Here is an 8,154-nt window from a genome sequence, read left to right as displayed (position 1 = left end):
GCGCGCAGAAACAAAGACCTTGTTTGGATTATGCATAAATGTGTGAACAGGTGTAGTAGCTCCATTCAGAATTGATGCATGCATCACTCAAGGAGGAGGGGTTAGGAGTAGGGAGGAGCTATTTACGCCATGCTTTTAAAATATTCCAGTAGCGGAGGAGGAACCAAACTATATAATAGGTGGTACTTTCAGAACTCAAAGGTGATGCAACTTTTTAGCGCTGAATATTACCAAGTAGGCATCCGACAGTGCCCAGCCATTTCAGCGGACCTGAACAAGTAATGGTAAGCATTGGTGTTTCCCTCATTAGCAAAAATTAACACAGGCTTTGCGAGCTACAAATACAGATGTAAGACTAGAGTTGAAACGAGGCTACATGATAAGAAAACAACCGCTCTTTATTAATAGCCTACACTAATTACGTAGCCTACCCAACATAGCGGTCGTTTATGTTTCTAATTGGCTACTAGGCTAACATACAACAACACGCTGTCGCCTTGTCACAAAAAGTCGATGTCATCTCTTAATGGCCTTGTTAATTTGGCTGAAAAGTTGGCTAATGCTGATAAAGAATAACAATGTTGTTTCTTCTTCTTTCGTTAGTTAATGTCTGGGTACACGTATAAGACGTGGGGAATCACTTTGGCCCCAAGAGCGCAGAACACATGTTCTAAGCGGCAAAGCAACATTGATCACCTCCTTTGACTGCAGCGGCGATGCCGAAGTGCCATTTACTTAACACGTGGCACGATGCCCTTCAATTATGGAACTAGTTATTTGTAACATAAAATGCTGATCCCCTCCACAAACGCCATAGTCAATTTCGCTTCTAACAGCCGGGGGGCATCACTTTTTAAACAGCAGTAGCAACTGGATTCAAACTTTGCGCTGCGTAGAGAATACCGCTGTGGTAATAATTAGATCATAACAAAGCGAAGTAGCGGAGTCCTGCCAGGACTTTTGAAACCTGTCAGAAAATCGCATTTCTGGCCCAGGGAAGTCTGCCTTGTTAGCGAGGAGAACAGCAACTACAACAGCAAAATGTACCGACTGTTTTCAATTTCATCACCTGCTCTATCAAGGACATCTAAAACTCAAACTCGATTATGCTCTCCGATAAATTGTTGTTAAGTGGTATTACCCCCAGAGGTCGATGTTGCCACTGTGTTGTCGTACTCGAGTCGGCATGACCTGCGCAGAGCTTGGGCCTATCCCCACTTCATGTTGTAAGGTTTTTTGCTTGACGATGTAGACAGATGATATTACATGTGAATGTTTTCAAAGTGTGTTTTTTGTGTGTGTGTGTGTACTTTTGATGGCGGCAAGTAACAAGATAATACAATATTTTATTTACTGGTGGCTTGGGGCCTTGCATACAGACACAGAAAACGGAACAAAATTGAATGAATACAAATTGTTTTGAAATAGGCCTACCAATAGGCATAGCTATATTATCCAATACCTGTATTAACTTTAATTAAATTCTAAGAATGAAATACAAATGTCTGGAATGAAAATAGTGGTTGCAGAGCTGGAACATCATTCAGTCCTTAAAAAAAAAAAAAAATCCGGGGATGGATTCGCATACACCACAGATGCTCCTCCTGACTTGAACCTGGATTGTCACAAAGTAGCAGAAAATAGTGAAAATGATAGACATGGGCTTTCCGGCAAACATCACCCATGGCTCTTCAAAATTCTGTCTGCTATTGCTTATTGCTTAGTACATTTTCAACATCCTTGTTATTATTATCTACTCATGTAAAGAATCTCAGGGGAAACAGAATTTTTGAATATGCATGCTGTGCATCTGGTGTACCGAAAAAGCACAATGTGATTTTGTAGATAAGTAAATCATCACAGTCTTATCACCACCTGTGACTCTGGATCTTCCTGTTTTGATAACATATTCCCCGTAATGACAACCTATTTGGGTTTATGGCCTGTTCGATTAGTTGCTTAACACTTAATCATCAACCATCAAATTGCATGCGTTAGTAGTAGTTACATATGTAATAATCACCCAGTTTTCAATATTTAACTCAACGTGTGCTTGTTTCCAGAGTAGGTGCTCTTTGGATAAATCTCAGGCAGTCGACTTCTGCACCGAATCGCTGTCTAGTCTATCTCTCAACTGTGTCGCATTGTGATACCTTGGTTTAGTTATCTTGGATTCTGCACACCTCCCTAGTGCTATCTGTGATGTAGTGCTAATTACGTCCCGGCGTGTGGAGATGAGTTTTTAGCGTAGAGGAGACCCGGCAAGGCCTGCCAGTAGCAGTCAGGCTGATCTGCCCTGCATCCCGTCCACATCTGGCCTCAATCTGGGAGCACATATGTTAAGATGCTCCTGAGTGAGCCAAGTGCACCAAGCGCCTAGTTGGCAGGAGGATGGAGCTGAGTAGCTTGTTGTTGCTGTGTGTGTGTGTGTGTGTGTGTGTGTGTGTGTGTGTGTGTGTGTGTGTGTGTGTGTGTTGTGTGTGTGTGTGTGTATGTTGTGTGTGTTTGTGTGGCCGCACGTGCACACCATTCAGACCCACAGGCACGTGTCAAGTTCACATCTTGATTTCAATGATTTTCACATGATGGGATTTTTTTTTTGCGGTAAATGAATAAAGCTGGGATTCTGCTTGATGTTGTTGCACACCGCAGTTTGTGCATCCCCTGGCCCTTATCATTTCCAAAGGTCCTGGGTGCTTCATTATTATTGGTTTGTGGTCTGGCAGTTTTCAGTGTTTTTTGGGTGACAGTAGTGTTGTGACCGGGGTTAATCAGGCAGGAATCGGTGTCAAGTCATGCGTTTCTGCTGTTATGTAAATGTATTGGGACAGCCTGTGCAGCTCTGTAGAAGAAGAGTTAGATGGATGTTGCTGAGGCTGCCATCCTCAAGCTTTGTGCACTGTTAGATTTATCTCGCACATTCGGAAATGTACTTCGTTCTTTGCATGGTAAATCAAGTCTTCTAAGTGAAGGCATGTGGCGTTGTAGTGTGTATGTACAACACGGTGAGAATGATAAGCATGGCTTGGCTCTGATAGTGTGTTGGTCGAGCAGATACGGGACATGGCCATAGCTGTGATTCCTGGGGGGTGGCTGCCAGGAGTGCAATTTGTGCACGCCATATTACTTTCCCACAGTGTTGTTAAGGATGTGCAGACCGGATATATACATGTTGTGTTTTTGTTTTTAATATTGTCCTATTTTTGGTGTTATTTTTACTGGAATATCGTTAAGTGAAAGGAATGGCCCCCAGCTATTGTTCATGGGCTGTTATGAATGCACTCATGCACTCACTGTAGTCACTCAAATCAGACAGAAAATCAAAACAGAGCCTCTGCTGTCCCAGCAGGGTTGTTATTCTTCAGTCTGTGGGATTAAATGTTCATATTTGCTGTATTTGCCCAACGGTTGATTGAAAAGGTGGAATGCAGTGAGCTGTTTGAATTGCCATTTTGGTTGTGCAGTGTCTTTACAGATCATATGCCTGGGGTGCTTATGACCTTTGTCATTGTTGTAATATTGGCAAGTCCCCAGACAAACAATGTTGGGACAAAAGAAAACAGTTAAGTGGTTATGGGACGCCCTGGATCTTCATTGAGATTTATTAATTGTCAATTGGGATATTGTGATTTAATGTTGGTGGTACCCATTTTCCCTTAATCGTAGACCCTAGAGTGACGCACAAAGTCCTTTGATGTGCATAAGAAAGCTTTTCAATCATATTATTGCTCTACTGCATTAACCCCTTAGCTTATGTTATAACCCTTCTGTCACCAAAGTTGTAATGGCTATGTCTTAATCTGTTACTTAAGGCTCTCTGTCATGTCATAGAAATGCTGTTATGATGTAGTTAAGAATTTTCAGCAAGTAATGAATAGGCCCGCCGGCGACCCCATCTGCAGTAAGAGGCTACCTGGACATCTGATCACAGGGGCAGAAGATGTTGCTGAGATGTCCTGTATTTCGGCATATAGCTGAACTCTCAGTGGAGTATCAGAGTAAAGATATTTTGTTTACCCCTTTGCGCATAGCCTCTGTTATAACCTTACTGTCATCAGAATTGTAATGGAGAGGTGTTCTGCTCTCAGTAATGTAATTATCAACGCTGTTATGATGTAGTTGAGTCTTTTTTATCAGAGAGTGAATGGGCTCGCCGGCCCAACAATGATAAGTTAATTGATTGTTATCGCTGCCTCTTTCCTCCTTTGCTATTTACATTTAATGATTTACATTTTTTGTGAATGCTCACATGCACACGCCCACTGTTGTGGGCACGCACACACACACACACACACACACACACACACACACACACACACACACACACACACACACACACACACACACACACACTGTGTTTTTGTGCTCCACACACACTAATGTGTTTCTGTGAAGCACTCACTGTAGTAATTTAAGTGTGTGTGTGCATGTGCCATGTGTGCTTTAGCCAGCTCAACAAAATTGTCCCCCCCTCCACCAATCCCCACAATATGTATTTTGTCTTAGAGGTTGAGGTATTTATTTTTTTGGCTGGGAGTTAAGCTTTGTTTGTATTGTAATATACTTAAATGACATGTTGCGCAAGCAGTCCTTTGGATGAAAAAGCACTCACACAAACAGCTCAATAGAACTTCAGGAGTCAGGTTTTCATTTTCAGTACAGAAGGAGACGGCTACCTTTGTGTAACAAGATGATGCTTGTGATCTCTGTTGAATGACCTGTGTGCTGGGTCAGGGAAGACACTGTTTTAAGATCCACGTGTTTCCAGGCAGCTGTAGCATACTTTGATGCAGGGGGTTTAGTTGTTCGATTGACATTATCAGTAAGTCTGTACTTGACCTCTTTCTCATGCCAGTGGTTAACCATTCTTGACTTATCTTTTCTCTCTGATGCAGTCACTGTGTCAACAACTGTCAACTCCAGAAATGACTAACACTTTCTGAGAACCACATCCTGTCCTTTTCCCTGTCAAATCTCTCTCTGTCAAATCTCTCTCTCTCTCTCTCTCTCTCTCTCTCTCTCTCTCTCTCTCTCTCTCTCTCTCTCTCTCTCTCTCTCTCTCACTCACTCACTCACTCACTCACTCACTCACTCACTCACTCACACACTCACTCACACACACACACACACACACACACAGTGTTTCCCACAGAAATTTTGAAAACTATGGGGGCAGCCGGGGTTTATTTTGTCCGGCGGGGGGGGGGGGGGGTGGGGGGGGTTGTGGGGGGGGGGGGGGGGGGGGGGGGTTCTTGCAGCGTAAATGCAAAACAATGACTACAGTATGGCATTGGCGCATGGAGAAACTGTAGGCCTGGGCCTATATTTCAGCCATTTATATTTTGAGAAATAAGGCTACATAAGATTTTACCCATGACTTGTATAATAGTAGTACATTGTCATTGTCAAAAAATGCAGTACAGTGAATAATTAATTTCTGTTTACAACACAGTTTCATTCGTCCCTCATGCAGGGGTCTGGGAAACAATAATAAAACAAAATAGGAGCAGAGATAAGAATTTAAGAGCACTGTGAAATTGTTAACGCATAGACAAAAAGGGTCTTGGAGGGTAGGCTATGCCTTTTCCCCCACACATATCTGTAGGCGTACACATTCTACATGAGGGGTGCTGGTCACAGGGCCAGTTTTTTCCAAATTCCTCCCATTAAAAGGGCTGAACAACATATTACACATTTATGTCTATATTCACATTCATTACACATTAATTTCTATATGCAGCCCGATGTCTCCTCTGCTGTGTCAATGAAGGTCTGTCACCAAACTCATTACAACTGTAAAACAAAGCCTAGGGAGTGTTAGTAAACTCATCCCAACTGTCCCTTCTCTGAGGGTTTTTTATATTGCTCCCAAACCCAAGTAAACTACAACAACTTGACTAGGCTTTTGATCCCTGTCTTTCAAGCACTTGTGGTTCTCTCTATAGCAGGGGTGCCCAACCTTTTTTTAACCAAGATCTACTTTTGAAGTTGATGGTCTGCCGTGATCTACCAAGTCAAATTCAAGGATGTCAGTATGAAAATTTAAGACCACCATTTATTAATCACCATTATTATGAACAAAATGTTTTCAGTAGGCTACTATGGCCGTATCTTTTCAGTGTGTTTTTAAAGTGTGTTGAATAGCCTATCTTTACAAAGCAATGCAGCACTGATAGTATGCAGAGATAATTTCAGTCATACACAAGTCATAAACAACTGAAACAATTTCAAAATGATAAACATTTGGTATATAGGCTAAAAGGCACATAGGCCCTATTTCTAAAATATGATGAAGCATTATCATGCCTTCAGTGGTGTAGGCTACAAATTAAAAAGGGCTCAGAAATTCACCATTTGTTATGGGTAAATAGTAGGCTACTATGAGAGAGAGAGAGAGAGAGAGAGAGAGAGAGAGAGAGAGAGAGAGAGAGAGAGAGAGAGAGAGCAATGAGAACTCATTGGATTGGTTAACACCCCTGTTAAGTGTGACTTCTTCTATGAAGGGTTTTTTTTTCAGCTCTCTGGGACAGTAGCACAGCAAAGGCTTTCTATTGTGAGTTTGGCCAATCGTTTTGTCCACAACTGAAGCAAGAAACAGCACAAATTGAAGTGAATTCCATACATGTCAACAACTAACATTTCCCTTACACGCGGCACGCGATGTAAACGCAGTTAGCGATGATGCACGCGACTAGCGATTTGGACGAAGATCCTCGCATATCGGCGTGTCATAACGCATCGTTGCGCACATGTTCTGTTACTCACCCGATGTTACACGTGTGCACACATGAATTAACTGTAATACCCTTACGGTCACTTCCTAATGCTTTCCCCTCATTCTGTGTTACCGTCGGACTACTTATCTAACCAATACAGAGTCTATAGGATGTATTTACTCCAGGAGGAAAATGCGAAGGAAATTCAAAATCGTAATTCAAATCGTTTTTAACAAAAACGGATATCGTTAAAAAAAAAAAAAAAAAAAAAAAAAATTTAAATTTTTTTTTTTTTTTTTTTTTTTTTTACATTTTCGTAAACTATGGCGGCCAAATTTAAACTATGGCGGGCCGCCATAGTTTCCTCAATGTATGGGAAACACTGCACACACACACACACACACACACACACACACACACACACACACACACACATTAATTCAGTCATTATACACAAATGGGACTTTAAACCAAGATTCTTCACCAGAGAGAGGGTCAAGGCAGAACAGATTTCAGGTAGTTTTCCCAATAGGGTTTTAAAAGGGTTAAGCACAAACGTCCCAATCACCAACAAAGTAGTTCAAACTGATAAGAGTCCTCTGGCTTTGTCATACCATCCATTGCATCACAGTTGATGGCATGACCATTGGGTGTGACAATTTCATGCTATTTGTTCATAGCTTCTGTTATAATCCTATTTTAATCCAATCTGTTTGCTTAAGATGACCGGTAAGGTCATAGCAATGTTGTTATTTTGTAGTTGAACTCTTTCAGCAAAGACTGAATGGGCCCATCGGTGCCATCTGTACAAAGAGACTACTGAAGTAGTCATGCAAATGTGAAAAAAGTTTCAAGAGAAAGAAGGCCATGCCATGCCAGACCCACATCAAATGAAGTTGCAGTGAAAGATGCTGGCTGACGATTTGAGCCAGGGATGTCAAACTCAGAACCAGGGGCCAAATCTGGCCCGCTGGCTTCATTTCAGATTTTGATTTTGGCTCAGTCAATTTGTGTGTGACACCCCTGATGTGGATCTAGTGCGGCCAGGTAAGAAGAAGGGACCTCAGACAGTAACCATGGTCACCGCACACCGTAGGTCAGTGGCGTGCAGAAACATTTTGGGGGGCAGGTGCTCAAGGGGGAACGGCAGGCATGTGGAACTTCCAGCTGTCTTTCTATAGTAGTGTTACTCAACGGGAGCGGTACAGCCCCCCAGGGGGCGTTCGGAAGCCCTAGTGGGGCGTTGAGAAGGTTACAGTAGAGAGGGGGCAGTGCTTAGTTGTCATTTGGGGCATTAGTCCATTTATTTGTTTTTTAGTTTTAATGGGGCGTTAGCAGGTTTGTAATAAGGTCAAGGGAGCGTTGGGAGGCTTAGGATAAGGTCCAGGGGGCGTTTGTTCATAAAAGGTTGAGAACCACTGCTATAGAGGCTATATAT

The 8,154-nt window shown here is 42.3% G+C and overlaps 1 protein-coding gene across 1 annotated transcript in view; it reads left to right on the top strand.

Annotated features, from left to right (window-relative positions):
- Positions 1–210: 210 nt before the first annotated feature.
- Positions 211–8,154, top strand: part of slc6a9 (solute carrier family 6 member 9) — a 66,539-nt gene continuing 58,595 nt past the window's right edge. Inside the window, exon 1 of the mRNA XM_063220449.1 lies at positions 211–284. The gene's annotated coding sequence lies outside the window, so the exon portion shown is untranslated. The remainder of the gene's footprint in view (positions 285–8,154) is intronic.

The sequence above is a fragment of the Engraulis encrasicolus genome, chromosome 16 (assembly GCF_034702125.1).
Source record: "Engraulis encrasicolus isolate BLACKSEA-1 chromosome 16, IST_EnEncr_1.0, whole genome shotgun sequence".
Taxonomy (NCBI): Eukaryota; Metazoa; Chordata; class Actinopteri; order Clupeiformes; family Engraulidae; genus Engraulis; species Engraulis encrasicolus.
The sequence above is the reverse complement of the archived record's forward strand: the minus strand, read 5'-3'. Positions and strand labels throughout refer to the sequence as shown.